At 43.7% G+C, this 15,862-nt stretch overlaps 1 protein-coding gene across 4 annotated transcripts in view; it reads right to left on the reverse strand.

Moving 5' to 3' along the window:
- The window catches only part of LOC102911632 (intelectin-1a-like), a 144,106-nt gene that overhangs the window by 10,398 nt on the left and 117,846 nt on the right, over window positions 1-15,862 (reverse strand). For 2 of the 4 annotated variants that reach the window (XM_076547973.1, XM_076547971.1), the window contains exons 1-2: window positions 506-711; window positions 239-333 (exon numbers count right to left, since the gene is read on the reverse strand). The exons of 1 other annotated variant lie outside the window; for it this stretch is intronic. The gene's annotated coding sequence lies outside the window, so the exon portion shown is untranslated. Of the gene's footprint in view, window positions 1-238; window positions 334-505; window positions 712-15,862 lie in introns of those variants that run through there. One more of the 4 variants, XM_076547972.1, reaches the window with a different exon arrangement.

Consider the following 15,862-nt stretch of genomic DNA (forward strand, 5'->3'; position numbering starts at 1 on the left):
CTATCTGAGGGAGTAAAACTTAATTCTCTGGGGTAGCCAGTGTGTCAAAACTTAAGTCTCTGGGACCATCAAAAAAGAGGAAGACACACACACACACACACACACACACACACACACACACACACACACACACTCCTTCAGGGCCTATCTATCATCTTTCTATCTTCTCTTTGTGTTTTTAACATCCTTTTTAATATTCCCCATAGTAAGTTCATTACAAAGAGGATTTTTTTCATACCCAAAAGTTACAAAGTTACTACATAATCATCATCAATGACTGATAGAAACAGATGCAGAGATCCACAGCCAGTCACTAGACAGAGCTCCAGGGGTCTAGGCAAAGAGAGAGAAGAGGGATTCTATGAGCAAGTGCATCAGGATCATGATGGGGAAACATTCAGGAATGACCAAACCAAATCAGAGGGAACTCATGAAATTTGGAAGAATGGCTGTGGAGCCTACATGGACTAGACTAGGCCCTTTGCATGGTGAGACAGTTGTGTACCTTGATCTGCTTGGGAGGCCCCGTGGTGGTAGGATCAGAATCCATCTCTGGTGCATGAGTGGGCTTTTTGGAGCCCACTACCTATGATGGGATGTTCCAGCCAGCGGGATGTTCAGAGGAGTCCCTAGAGGGGGAAATGGTGAATGAAAGGGACAAGAGACACAAAGAATTGACAGCAAGACAGTATTCTGATCAAGCTGCAAAATTATATTTTCCTCAGGCAGGTTTTATAGTAAGCAGACCAGGAAGCTTTCTTTGGGAAAACACCAGGGGACTGCTAAGCAACCCAACCAAGCAACCCAAGCACAAAACATTGTTGCTAATGGTCAGTGTAGCAGAAAGATAAGGAAATGCTAAATTATTTTCTAATAACTCAGGACTTGTCCAGGCCTGTCACAAGTTTCTGGTAAGTGGCTCAGTACTGGACAATAGAAACTTAACTTAGGCAGGCAATGTGGCATGGCTCTTACAATTGTCCCTGGCGATGGGACACCTCAGGCAGCCTTAATGCAGTGGGAAGGGCTTGGACTTGCCTCTACTGAATGTGCTTCCACATGGAAGCCTTGCCTTCTTGTGGGAGGGAGTAGGGGGTGGGTTGGAGGCGAGGCTGGGGGGGGTGGGAGGAGGCAAGAGGGGGATCTTTGATTGATTTGTAAAATGAATGAAAAGATTTCTTAATAAAAAGATAAAAATAACTGCTAAAAACATAAACAGTACAAACACACACAACACACACACACACACACACACACACACACACACACACACATATATATATATATATATATATATACATATATTGCCTCACTAAGCCACCCACCCCTGTTTCACCAGTGACCACAGGAGCCATAAGCCATACAGTACTGATTAGGAACAGGTAAGACCCTGATCTCTGGACTGGGCAGACCAGGTCTCTAGGCCCAAAGTCCCAAGTGTGTGTGAGAGTGTGACCTTTCCTTATAGCTGGCTTGGTCTCAGGGATCAGAACTTCTGTCTAGATAAAAATATCTAAGTATTGTCATTCTCTAGCCAGGGTTTAGCTTTCAGAGTGAAATGTGTCCTTTCCAGGGTTTGTACAGATACTTATTGTGAGGAAGGATTACTAGAAGAGTTTTGGATGTCTGGTAGACCTCACCCAGGCTCTTTGCCTCCCTATCACAGACACTTTCTCTGGTTAGAGGTCATCGTGCAGACTGATTGGGAGGGGAGGTGCACTCATTTCCACTGCAGCTACCTGATACTCCCTTAACCTGGAATCATTAGACCCTTCTGTTTATTTATTTATTTTTCTAGTTTATGGCAAAAGGCAGAATGAGGTGGGGATTGCCAAGAATAACAGATTCTCTTGGAAGCCAGACCTCCTCAAAGTAACAGTCTCAGAAAAGGGTCCTGAGCCCCTCACAGGTGGCCCCTTTTGATATTTCATTCCTTGGTCGTCAGAGTGTCCATTCCCCTGGTATGATGAGGAAGCTTTGCTGACAAGGGGGTCCCCTGATTGTGATGGAGAGTGATGGAGATAATGAAAGGGAAGGTCTCCTTGTGAAAATCTGGTTCCTATTCACCTTTCAGTCACATCTGAAGAATATGAAATTTAATGTGCACAAGTGCCAGTGTGTTATTGGCTTATTGTTTAGCACAGCTTGTCTTTTCATGATGTCCCAGATTTCTTGGCCATTTTGTGTTATGACTTTTTTGGCACTGGTATTTTCTTTGACTAATGAATCCATTTCCTCTGTTGTATCCTCTACACAGAGATCCTTTCTTCCGTCTCTTGTATTCTGTTGGTTATGCTTGCATCTATGTTTCCTGTTCGTTTACTCAGATTTTATATTTCCAGCACTCCCTCTGTTTGTGTCTTCTTCATTGTTTCTATTTTGCTTTTCATGTCTTGAACTGTTTCCCTCACCTGTTTCATTACTCTTTCATAGTTTTCTTTAAGGGATTTATTGCTTTCTTCCAATTTTTTATTTGTCTTTTCCTCTATTTCTTTATAGATTTCTTCCCATTTTTTGTTTGACTTTTTCTCAGTTTCTTTATTGATTTCCTCCACTTTTTTGTTCAACTTTTTCCTCAATTTCATTTTTTTCTTGAAAGGCCTCTAGCTTCTTCATGATGCTATTCTTTTTTTTTTAAATTAATATATATATATATATATATATATTATTTTACAATACCATTCAGTTCTACATATCAGCCATGGGTTCCCCTATTCTCCCCCCTCCAACCCCCTCCCCTTACCCCCAGCCCACCCTCCATTCCCACTTCCTCCAGGACAAGTCCTCCCCCGAGGACTGCGATTAACCTGGTAGACTCAGTCCAGGGAGGTCCAGTCCCTTCCTCCCAGACTGAGCCAAGTGTCCCTGCATAAGTTCCAGGTTTCAAACAGCCAACTCATGCAATGAGCACAGAACTTGGTCCCACTGCCTAGTTGCCTCCCAAACTGATCAAGCCAATCAACTGTCTCACCTATTCAGAGGGCCTGATCCAGCTGGGGGCCCCTCAGCCTTTGGTTCATAGTTCATGTGTTTCCATTCATTTGGCTATTTTTTTTCAATAATTGAGTAAAACTGAAATTTATTATGTGCCACAGTCATCCTAGGGACCTCCATGCTATATATATATATCCTCTATGGTTGTACGGGTTGTGGTCTGATTGTTCTTTATTTTATATCATGATGCTATTCTTAAGGTTGCTTTCTTCTGCTTCTTCTACCTTGTGATGTTCAGGTCTTGCTGTTGGAGGAGGGCTAGATTCTGGTGAAGCTGTATTTGTCTTTATGTTGTTGTATGTGCTTCTGCCTTGATGTCTGCCCATCTCTTTGTCTAATAGGTATAAGAGGTGCCTGTGTCTGAGCGAGTTGCTGTTGGTCCACTCTGTGTTTGTTGTGTCTGTGTCTCACTCAAGGGGCCCTTCTGGGTCTAATCTTAGCTCTTGGTCTAATTGGAGCAGGCAGCTTCTGTGTCTCAGTGAGCTGCTCTTGGGTCAACCCAAGCTAGTTGATTCTGTGACTCATGGATTCGTTCTTGGTCTTATCAGGGCTCTTGGTCCAGTCAGAGTTGACAGATTCTGTCAGGAAGCCTCTCTTGGTCCAATGAGAGGGGGCCGATTCTACTTCTCAGAAAGCCACTCTTGGTCTAATGAGGGCTGGCAGATTCCTTGTCTCCTGAGGTTACTCTTGGTCCAATGACAGCTCTTTGTCCAATGAGAGCTCTCTCTCTGGGCCTGATGAGAGCTGGGGGTTGGATTACAAGGCTCAGGTAGTGGCGGGGGTCTTGGGCAGATGGGTGTGGGGGCAGGGCGTGTAGATTGCAGAGTCCGTTTGGGGGGGTCTTGGGGAAGGGGATCCTTCCTGCAGGAGCCCTGCCTACTGGTCAGCAACTGGGGCTGAGTTGGGCGGGTGTTCCTTGGGAACAGCTGGGGCCCAGGGATCATTTAGCATAGCTTGTTTTAGCACCTACACTGTAATGGCCCAGGAGACATGCCATGCCATGTACCTTGCCAGCACTTAGTAGGTTAGACATTCACATAAATATGTAATTGTTATCTGGTATGTTTGAATTATAATAGAAATATAAAATAAGGAGCTTGTGTATGCTTAGTGGTAAAACATTTGCCTAACATGCAGAAGGCCATGGATTTTGGTTCCTAGTGCCATAAAACAAACAAACAAACGAACAAACAAAAAAGCAAAATACAAAACAAACAAACAAAAAACTAGGGGCTACATTGAGCACTGGGAATGACAGAGTACTGACTGCAGGAAAGGATTTTTGTTTTCAAGGCAGGTCTCATATATCTTAGGTTGTTTCTAAAGTCACTATGTAGTGAGGATGTCCTTGAACTTGCCATCCTCTTGCCTTTAGCTTCCCAGTGCTAGGATGAAGGTATGTGACACTGAAAGGGAGAAATTAGTAGCCATCTTGAGAGACGTTCCTTCCCCATTTCCCCCTCTCTCTAGAGGTATTTGCTGATCAGTGGTTTCTAAACTGACTAGAAGTTGAACCTGTGGGAAAGGTAAGGCATAAAAGCATGAAGTAGGGCAGTACCTGTGTATGCGGCCAATGAACACTGATGATTTAAAATTTAAGACCAGACAAATCCATAGAACGGGAAGAGATGTCTAAGATAACCTTATGGTTTTCACTTGGGTGAGTGAATATCATTTAAAAAAAATCTTATTAAAATTAAGTTTACTTAACTAATAACATAAAATTATACATTAATAGGATCCTCTGTGATGGGTCAATACATGAATAGATCATGCAATGTTTACATCAGGTTAAGCCTGTCAGTCTCTCAAATATGCATTTCCTTGTGGTGGAAACATTCCAATTGACTTTCTCTAGATTTCGAACTTAGCAACATACTATCATTGCCTATAATCATCTTTCTCTATAATAGCACACAAGTAATTCTTGGTGTGACAGAACATATTCTGCTACTTGGGAGGTTATGACATGGAAACAGCAAGTTCAAAGTCAATGGATATCATTTATTAAGTCACAATGTCTGAATGAAGACCAGGTTTGGAATCAAGGAAGAATTTACAGTCATATGCTGCTACATGCTTTGGCCAGTGATGGATTGCTTAGATGGCAGTGGTTTCATGTGGTGGTACTGCCTAGAAACATCATGGTGATCCTAGACTATTTGAGGACACCCTAGTTGATTACACTGTGGTCAGAACAACCAATGAGTTTATCACAATAAATCCCCATTGTTAAGTGGCACACGGCTATAACTAACCTTGTTTTTCATGTGGGACTTGAAATGCCTGAATAGTAATTTGAGTGGCAGGTAAATTTAAGATCTTTAGCTAAAGACACATTTGGACTCAAGATAGACAGTTTGAGCCATCAGTGAATAGTTGATTAACCGAAGGCAGAGGCATGACACAAGCTACAAGGAACTGAAACATGTGTCCCCTCTGGGATGTGGTGCTTAAGGAATTCATGAAGGAAAAGTCTAGCCTGGGAACCTGAGAACAAAGAACAAAGGTTCACAGAAGTTGTAGGAAAGTCGGGAAGAGACAGTGATGCCACTAAAGCCAATGGATGGATGTTTTATGGATCAAACAGAGTGATACCGCCAATGGAGAGTCTGATGAGTGATGAAGAGCCTACTGAACTTGGCTATTGAGAAACAGGTTAAAAGGTGGAAGTCTTGTTTAGTTTCATTATTTCAGAGATTTTAGCCAGTGGTCAGTTGGCTCCATTGTTGTTAGATCTACAGTGAGACAGAAACATTCTACCCGAAGGGCATATCAGAGCAGTGTGGCTTAGTGAATGGTGGCCAGGAAGCCATGAAACAGCATGAAAGGCCAAGGCAAGTCACCTTCAAAAGCATGCTTCATTGTGGGTAAGAAGATGACGTAGTAGGTAAAAGAACTTGAGATGCAAGTCTGGTGATCAGCTGCACACAGTAGTGGGGGTGTCTGTAATTCCAGTGTCCCCTAGAAGGGTGGGGGACAGGCAGTAGATCCTCCCAAATCTCTTAGGTCAGCTAACATGGCTAAAACAGTGGTGAAGAGAACCTGTCTCAAACAAGGTGGAAAGTCAAGGACCAACAATACCTGGAGATTATCCTCTAATTCTGCTTCGTACATTTGTGTCAAGAAGGCACAGGCTCCCTCTTGCCTGACACATTACACTTCCTTTTCCAGTGATCTCTTTCCTCTAACCAGATCCCCCACTCCCAATTATAGATTTGCTACCTTCCAATAGTCAGTTCAAAATATGAACCCACCAATGATTAGCCACTTGATGAAGGCAGGGCCCTTCCTTTTTTTCTTTCTTTCATTTTTCTTTATTAAGAAACTTTATACTCATTCAACATACTATCCATACATCCCTTCTCCTCCCTTCTGCCACCCACAGCTCTCTTTCCCAAGCAACCCCGCATGCCCACATTCCCAAAATTGAGTTCTCCCATGGGGAGTCAGCAGAGCCCAGCACACTGAGCCTAGGCAGGGCCAATCCCCTTCCCACTGCACCAAGGCTGTGTAAGGTGTCACACCACAAGCACTGGGTTCCAGCAGCCTGCCCATAGACCAGGGACAGATCCCGATCCCCCTGAAGGCAGGGTCCTTGTAGTCAAGCCTTCTTCAAAGTCCTGCCTCTGGATGTTACATACACTGGGGACCAGGTCTTCAGTGCATAACACCTTTGGGGAAGACACTTCATATCCAAACCATATCACCAGCTGACATCTCATTGCTATTTCCTCTCTTCCTTCTTTTCCAGCACTGCATTGGTGGAGGAGGATACTTCCCAAAAGTAACCCTCAGTAGTGTGAGACTTCTCTGCATTTGATTGGAATGGATATGGAACTCACATTGGGTACAACAGTAGCCGGGAGATAACTGAAGCAGCTGTGTTTCTGTTCTATCGTTGAGAATTTTGTGATGTGGGACCCAGACTTCTGCAGTCTGTGGTTTCACATGCATGGAAAAAAACTTACCTAGTTACTAGAATGCTAATGACACAGGAAAGGAGAATAAATTGTGTTCATTGCAGGCTTGGTGTCTCCCTGAATCCTTTTTGTGCAAGGATGGTAGATTTCAAGTGTTTCTGCTGCTCTGGTTGCTTATTCTTCAGATATCAGGACTGTGAATCCTGATATAGCAATATTCTTTTTCTAAAAATTGATTCTTCTCTCATATATTACATCCTGACAACAGCCTTCCCTCCCTCCTCTCCTCTCAGTCCCTCCTTTACCCCCACTCTCCCCTAGATCCACTCCTCCTCCATTTCCCTTCAAAAAAGAACAGGCTTCCCAGGGGTATAGATCAAACATGGCAAATCAAGTTACAATAAGACTAGGCATATCCCCTCATATTAAGGATGAATGAGGCAACCCAGTAGGAGGAAGAGGGCCCCCAGAGCAGGCCAAAGTGTTAGGGACAACCTCCACTCCAACTTTGGTAGTTCTATAAGGAGAGCATAACATATGCAGAGGACCTAGGTCAGACCCATATAGGATCCCTAATTAGTCCAATCTCTGTGAGCCCCTATGAGTCCTGGTTAGTTGATTCTGTAGGCCATGTACTTGTGGTGTCCTTGACCACTCTAGCTCGTACCTTCTCATCTAGCACAGGATTCCCCAAGCTTCACCTAATGTTTAGCTGTGGGTCTGTGCATCTGCTCTCATCAGTTGCTGGATAGAGCCTCTCTGATGATGATTATGCTAGGCTATATTAAGTATAGCAGAATATCATTAGGAATCATTTCATTGACTCCCTCCCAGTTACATTTGGTTCTATCCTAGGTCTCTGGGTTATCTAAACTCTGGTTCCTTATCCTCCATACATTGTCAGGCATGGGCTTCCTTTCATGGCCTGGGTCACAAGTTGGGCCAGCCATTGGTTGGCCACTCCCACAACTTCTGTACCACCTTTACCCCAGCACATCTTGTAGCCAGGACAAATTGTAGTTCAAAGGTTTTGTAGCTAGGTTGGTGTCCCAATCCTTCCACTGGAAGACTTGTCTGGTTACAGAAGATCCAGAGTTCAGGATCCTTATTATCTATTACTAGGCATTTTCACTTGGGCCACTGTCTTAGGGTTTTAATTGCTGTGAAGAGACACTGTGCCCTGTTGTTTTTCTTGGGCACAAAGGCTGTGCATTTATCTGCTGCTGTTTTAGCCAGCAAATGTGGTTCTGTAGTCATTGTCCTACTTCTGTGGCAGTGGCCCAGCCATTCAGGCCACTGCCTGGTGGGAGTTTTGTTTCCACAGGCACTGACTATATTACCCCTGCCAAATACAGCTTTAAATTAAATCTTTATCATTTTATTTATTAACAATACCCTGGAGTCAAAGGCTGGGTTGGAAACTTGCCAGCTCAGAGAGGATGAGTAGCAACTTGTTGACCTTCTCTCTTTGCTGGCATCTCTGAAAGAGCGAATCCTTCCATTCTGCCAAAACAAAAGAACTCACCCTCCACTAAGTTCCTCCCTATTACTTCCTGTGCATCTCTCTATCATCCTCCAGACACCCTGTCACTCTCTATGATTACTTTCTGTCAGCTAGTTGCTAACTGGGCCTCCTGACCCAAGGTTGATTTTGTTTTATTTTTGCAAACTCGGGGTTCACAAATTGAACATCCCACAGCAATGACAATGGCAACTCTTATAAAGGAAAAGATTTAATTGGGTAGCTGCTTACATTTTCAGAGGTTGAGTCCATTATCATCATGGTGGAGAGCATGGCAGTGTGCAGGTGGACATGGTACTGGAGAAGTAGCTGAGAGTCCTACATCTCGCAGGCAACAGGAAGAGGACTGACACACTAAATGAAGCTAAGAAAGAGACTTCAAAGCCTGCCCCCACAGTGACACCCTTCTCCCAACAAAGCCACTCCCAATAGTGCCACTTCCTTTGAGGACCATTTTCTTTCAAACCGCCAAGGTCACTATTGTAGATTCCAGGGAGTTTCCACTGCACCAGGATTCTACCTTGCCTGAAATGGCTCCAATTCCAGGCATCTCTCCCAGTACTTTCCCTCCACCCTCCAATCTGGTTCCTCCTGTTCCCACTCCTAGTGCACTCTTGAAATCAATTCTTTGTGGTTTCCTGAGACAGGATTTCCCTGTGTAATAGCCTCAGCTGTCTTGGAAATCTCTTTATTGACCAGACTCAAACTCACAGAAATCTACCTGTCTGCCTCCCAAGTGCTGGCATGAAAGGTATGGCCCCCCAAATCTGGCTACACAAAATCTATTCTTTCCCCTTTCCAGAGTGATCCATGTGTCCCTTTGAGCCCTCATTGTTCCGTAGCCTCTCTTGGTCTGTGAATTGTAGCCCGATTATCCTTTACTTTACGGCTAATATTCACCTAGAAGTGAGTGCATATCATGTTTGTCTTTCTGGGTCTGGGTTACCTCACTCAGGAAAAATTTTATCTAGTTCCATCCATTTGCCTGAAAATGTCATGATTTTTCTTTTACAGCTGACTAATACCCTATTGTATAAATGTACCACATTTTCTTTATATTTTGGTTGAGGGATATCCAGGACATTCCCAGTTTCAGGCTATTATGAATAGAGCTGCTATGAACATATTTGAGCAAATATCCTTGTGGTAGGATGGAGCATCCTTTGGGTACATGCCCAAGAGTTTTATAGCTGGGTCTTGGGGTGGGTGGATTCCAAATAGTCTCAGAAGCCACCATAATTGATTTCTAAAGTAGCTGCACAAGTTCGCACTCTCACCAGTAATGGAGGAGTGTTCCTCTTGCTCCATGTCCTTGCCAGCATGAGTTGTCACTTGTGTTTTTGCTCTTAGCCATTCTGATAGGTGTAAGATGGAATCTCAGCATCATCTTGATTTGCATTTCTCTGATAGCTATGGTTGTTAAAGATTTCCTAAAGTGTTTCTCAGCCATATGAGATTCCTCTGTTGAGAATTCTCTGCTTAGATTTGTACCCCGTTTTAAAATTGTATTATTTAGTTTACTAATGTGTAGTTTCTTGAGTTCTCAAGTGTTTCTTGAGTTCTTTATATATTTTTGATATTAGTCCTCTGTCAGATGTGGAGCTGATGAAAAACTTTTCTGATTCTGTAGGCTGCCATTTTGTTCTATTGACCGTCCTTTGCCTTATAGAAGCTTTTCAGTTTCATGAAGTCAAATATTAATTGTTGATCTTAATGCCTGTGCTACTGATGTTCTGTTCAGGATGTTGTCTTTTGTGCCAATATGTTCAAGGTTGTTCCCCACTTTCTCTTCTATTAGGTTCAGTATATCTGGTTTTATGTTGAGGTCTTTGATACACTTGGATTTGAATTTTGTGCAGGGTGATAGCTGTGGATCTATTTCCATTCTTTTACACACTGACATCCAGTTAGAGCAACATCATTTGTTGAAGATGCTTTCTTTTTCCCATTGTATATTTCTGGATTCTTTGTCAAAAATCAGGTGTCCTTAGTTATGTGGATTTATGTCTGAGTCTTTGATATGATTCCATTGATCAATACATCTGTTTTTATGACAATATCATGTGGTTTTTATTACTATGGCTCTGTAGTACAATTTGAAATCAGGGATGGTGACATCTCTGGAAGTTCTTTTATTGTACAGGACTGTTTTACCTATCCTGCATTTCTGTTTTTCCATATGAAGCTGAGTATTGTCCTTTCAATGTCTTTAAAAAATGTGTTTGAATTTTGATGGGGGTTTTGTTGCTTCTTAGAGTGCTTTGGTAAGATGGGCCCTGTTTCTGGAGTACTGATATTAAAAGCATGTACCACCACTCCCAGCTCTAAGCTTTTCAACTCAGCTGGGTTGGATCTTGCCCTGATGGTACCACTCTCTTTATTCCATATCTTATCTTTTTTGAACACAGGATTTAGCTCCATTCTACTTCCTGCTGCTCCTCTTCTCCTCAAATTGTACATTTTGTATTTTTCCTTTCTCAGCCTGCTAATTTTTTAAAAAAATTATAAATCTATATAAGAAATACCAGTAATAATCACACACAATAGGCAATACTAGGCTCTTTTGTGACTTCCTTTGCCAACAGATTTTATCCAAATCTCTTCAGTTTAGCTTTAGTTGATGGTTATGATAAATGGCACTGGTTACTGGCAAGAAAGTCACGGGCCACGGCCATGACTACCAGTGTTACAAAGAGCTTTATAAGAAAGAAGGCAAAGATAGAATGGAGGAGAGCCAGGCCTAGAGGTAAAGAAAGGTGGCAAGAGCAGAGCAGAGAGCAGCGAGCAGAGAGAGAGCAGAGAGAGAGCAGAGAGAGAGGTTGGTGGTCCACGTCTGGCCTTTTAAGGCAGGTACATAGTCCCCTGTGCCCACTGACGATGTAAGACACAAGACCCCAAGCTGCGCATGTGCCAGATCCTAACATTCTAGACTTTTTGCTTATTATAAAAAGTGAGTGAGTAGGAATAGGGGTGTCATTTCTCCTGGAAAGACTGCTTCCTGCTGGTTTGGTGACATTGGTTGGCTCTTGGGGGGGTAGCGAAGGGGGCCTTCCAAGGTAGACAGGCGTCCTGGGGTGGTGGGTTGTCCTGTTGTCCTGGAGCCGTCTGTCCCTCTTAGCTGGGCATTCTGGCTACTTTTGTATCTGACAGGATGCTGGTGAGACAGGAAAAGCCTGAAGTAGATCTAACCTGTCCAGATGGATTTAAGCTGGTTTCCGGAGCTTGGGAAAAATTTTGAACATGTTAAGAAGCAGCCATAAGAAAATTGGTGACCATTGTAGTGTTTAGTACTCTGCTTGTATTGGTTGGTGTTAATGAGAGAGACTGGAACATGTTTTTAAGCTTTATCAGAGACAGGTTATTTTAAGGCACCTGTTTCCTTTACTAGTTTAACATCCAAGAGACAGGTGATCAATTGTTGAGAGCATTCAACAGTGATAGACTCTTACATTAGAGTCTGTTTTCGCAGAGCCGGGACACTTTTGGGTCTGGGGGTGTAAATACCTTTTAGCTGTTACAGTTTCTTACTTGATGATCTCTGGACTCCAGTTCTGTGGTGATCCTGTAACCATTAGCTGAACAGTTGATTAGAAGAGGGAACTGGGAACAAAAAAAGCTTGTGGTACATGAGAAGTTATTTATTTATTTTTTTTTGGAATTAGGGACAAGGCAGAGATCAGGGCCCTGTCTATGTGCATGAGGAGGAAAAGCACTTCTGACAGGTCTGATGTGAGTTACATGGAGGGAGCAATGAAATGAAAGCTTCTATCTTAGTTGGAAAATCTTGTCCCATTAAGTAATCCTGAAAGTACAATTAAATCTGGTGAGGTGGGTAAGGTTGTCTTCCCTACCCTGACAACAGGGAAATGAGGAGAAATGAGACCCCAAAAGTCTCAGGACTGGGTTAATGGCTCTGGTGTCCTGAAGGAAAGAAATGGATCACTTCCATGCTGCATTCTGGGTTCCTGAGAACAAGCCTCTGGCTAAGCCTAAGTCTGCTGGAGATCTTTGTCTGTCTCCCTGCCTCTTGCTGCCTGGGGGCAGTTAGCTGACCAGTTGTCTTTCTAGGCATCACTTTGAACAAAGCTCAGTTGATGGACTGGCCTGGAAGGGCATGCACTAACCCGCATGGCCTCTTTTTTTTTTGTTCGCACTTAAAACAGGGACCCAATGGCATTTGGGAGCCAGCATGTGCCAGCACTTGGCAATTGGCTTTTTTCATCTCTCCTCTGGTACACCTTAAATGCCACAGATGAAACTTCAACCTGTGGGGTCAGGATTCTTGCTCTTCAGATGCTTAAGTTTTAGTCCTATGTTGGGGGAGGTCTAGGGGACAAGAGACAGATTTTACTCCATGTCTTGAATTTTTTATGTCTGCTGGCTTGAGGACAACTTTTGGAAGACCCACCAGGAGGCAGGCTATAAACTGATTGTAAACTTATTTACATGCATCCTAGGCTGCTTTCAGACTCACCTGTCTGTGCTTTTCATGGCAGCTTGAGAACGAGTGAGAGGAGTTAAGGTGAGTTAGGGTGAGAGGCAGCTGAATTGGCCAGTCCAACTTGGAGAGCCTGCCTAATACCGGAAAGTGGAAGTCAGACAGACAGAAGTGGTTGCATGTGGCAGGGGGCTGTAGGAGGAGGGAGAAGGGTTAGAGCTTTGGTAGAAAGCTTCGGGATAAGGTAACTCTTTTTATTTGCCCATTCACTGACAGAAGTTCCCATGAAGCCATTATGTGGCCAGATTTACTGGTATCCATTCCTATGTTCCATGGCTGCAGCCGAGAGAGAGAGAGAGAGAGAGAGAGAGAGAGAGAGAGAGAGAGAGAGGGAAATAAAAAATTAAAATAACAAATGGGATCCCAGGCTCCTATCTCAAGCGTCCTTGAGAATAGGCAGGCTGCATATTGGCATTAACAGCACAGGTTACCCCAACCATTGTCACGATAAGGATAAGGGCTGAGGTGTATGCACCAGAATCCCCTGTGGGCTGACAGCATCCCATATTTTGTCAAGATAGAATGTGTCATGGTATGCAGCTGAGGACCCCCCCAGGGTCCAGCATGAGTAACATAGCTCAGGCTGCAGAGCCGCAGGAAATGGCGGTTGACTCACCTGTGGTGGAGGAAGGCAGAGGGGTGGCGAGACACAGAGGCAGTCATGAGCACTGTCCCTCCATGTTACCACAGTGGCTGCTGTGGTGGCAGTTACAGGTCCTTGGTTAGATTTCCAACAATGTTCAGCCTCCGACACTGAGTGCACGGAATATCCTATCCGAGTCATGGCACCAAATGATGGTTATGATAAACGGTACTGGAGGTGGTGCTGGTTACCGGCGGAAAAGTCACAGGCCACAGCCATGGCTACCAGAGTTACAAAGAGCTTTATTAGAAAGAAGGAGGGAATAGGAGAGAGGAGAGCCAGGTCTGGAGAGAAAGAAAGATGGCGGGAGCAGAGCAGAGAGCAGGGAGGAGAGAGGGAACAGAGAGAGAGAGCGCAGAGAGAAAGGGTGGGGGTCTGCATTCAGCTTTTTAAGGTGGGTATGTAGACGCCCATGCACACTGATGACATAAGATGCAAGACTCCAGTCTACACATGTGCTGGAGTGAGGGCAGAATCTTAACATTAGGTTCCTTGGACAAGGGCAAAAAGCAGCCACATTCTTCACCAAAATATCACAAGGACAATCTCTAGGGCACATATTAGTATTCTTCTTCTCTAAAACCTCTTGAGCCAGCACTCACAGTTCAAATAACTCTTAGCACCACTGTTTCCATGATCCTAGTAATATGGCCCATTAATCAGTGCTTAAAATATTCCACTGCTTTCCTAACCCAAACTTCCAAAGTCCATATAATTCTGCAAATCAAAACTTGTTTTGGCCTATCACAGCAATAGCCCAGTCCCTGGTACCAACTATTCTTAGTTAGGGTTTCTATTGCTGTGAAGAGGCACCATGACCACAGCAACTCTTATAAAGGAAAACATGTGGTGGTGGTACATTTACTGCCAGCTCTGGGAGCCACACACTCCACAGACTCTGGGAGGCAGTGGGTCTCTGCCTCCACCCAGCAGTGTGTAGCCCAGAAACCTTTTATTTTTTGTACTAGCAAAAGCTAAATCCACCACTCAGCATACTGTGTGGCTTAGAGATGCCTCTGTGTACTGTGGCAGGAATCTACCATGCTGCACTCAAGCCCGTTTGCTGTGAACCCTCCATACTGTAGCTAAAGTCAGCATACCATGGCATCTCTGTACCTTGGTGTCTTTATATCTTGGCCTGTATGAGACATGAAGTAGAAAGCTGTTTTTGGCTCTGTTGTTGTGTGTTTAGAAGCCCTTTTTAAACTCTTTTAGGCCTTATGGAAATTTGAGAGCCACATGTTGGTACGCCAAATGTAGTCAGAAGTTTTCCTGTGTCCCACCTGGCCTGCAGTCGGGACAAATTTCTCACCCACAGTCTTGCAACCTTTTTATAAAATAATCACACAGAGGCTTAATATTATCTATAACTGCTTGGCCATTAGCTCAGGCTTATTAATGACTATCTCTTACACTTAAATTAACCCATAATTCTTATTTATGTTTAGCCATATGGCTTAGTACCTTTTCTCAGTTCTGCCTTATCATCTTGCTTCCTGTGTGTCTGGCTGGCAACTCCTGACTCTGCCCTTCCTCTTCTCAGCATTCCATATTCTGCTCACCTTGCCTATACTTCCTGCATGGCTACTGGCCAATCAGTATTTTATTAAACCAGTGTACAAAAGCATTATTTCACAGCAGTTGTGAGTTGCCTGAAGTAAGTGCTGGTAACTGCACTTGGGTCCTCTGAAAAAAGCAATGTCCTTGTAACTACTGAGCCATATCTCTATTCCCCTTTCCTCCTCCTCCTCCTCCTCCTCCTCCTCCTCCTCCTCCTCCTCCTCCTCCTTCTCTTCCTGCTCCTCCTTTTCCTCACTCCCTTCTTTTATTCTGACAGTCTTTTGTGTTCTAAACTGACTTTAAACTGCTCTTGCAGAAGACATAGTTTTGGTTCTCAGTACCCTCATAGCTCACAACTGTCTATAACTCCAGTTCCAGGGGATTTGATGCTCTCTTCTGGCCTCTTTGGGCACTGCACACACATGTTGTATGTATACATGCAAGCAAAACAGTCATCTGTTTAAAAAGAACATTGGGGCAGGGAAGAATACGTATTTTGTTTGAACTAGATTTCTTAGATCCTGAATGAGAAATTGCTCGTGGTCTCTCTACTCTTCCCCATTTTTTCTGTCTTCTTCTCTTTCCTCAATAACTTGTCTTTTGCTCATTGTTCTTTCCTGACTTTTCTCTTATCCCATTCTTCCTCCTAAAGACACAAGGCCAGTAAGATGGCTCATCTGGTAGGAGTGCTTGCCATGGGGACCAATGACTTGATTTTGATT

Source organism: Peromyscus maniculatus, chromosome 11 (genome assembly GCF_049852395.1).
Source record: "Peromyscus maniculatus bairdii isolate BWxNUB_F1_BW_parent chromosome 11, HU_Pman_BW_mat_3.1, whole genome shotgun sequence".
Lineage (NCBI taxonomy): Eukaryota > Metazoa > Chordata > Mammalia > Rodentia > Cricetidae > Peromyscus > Peromyscus maniculatus.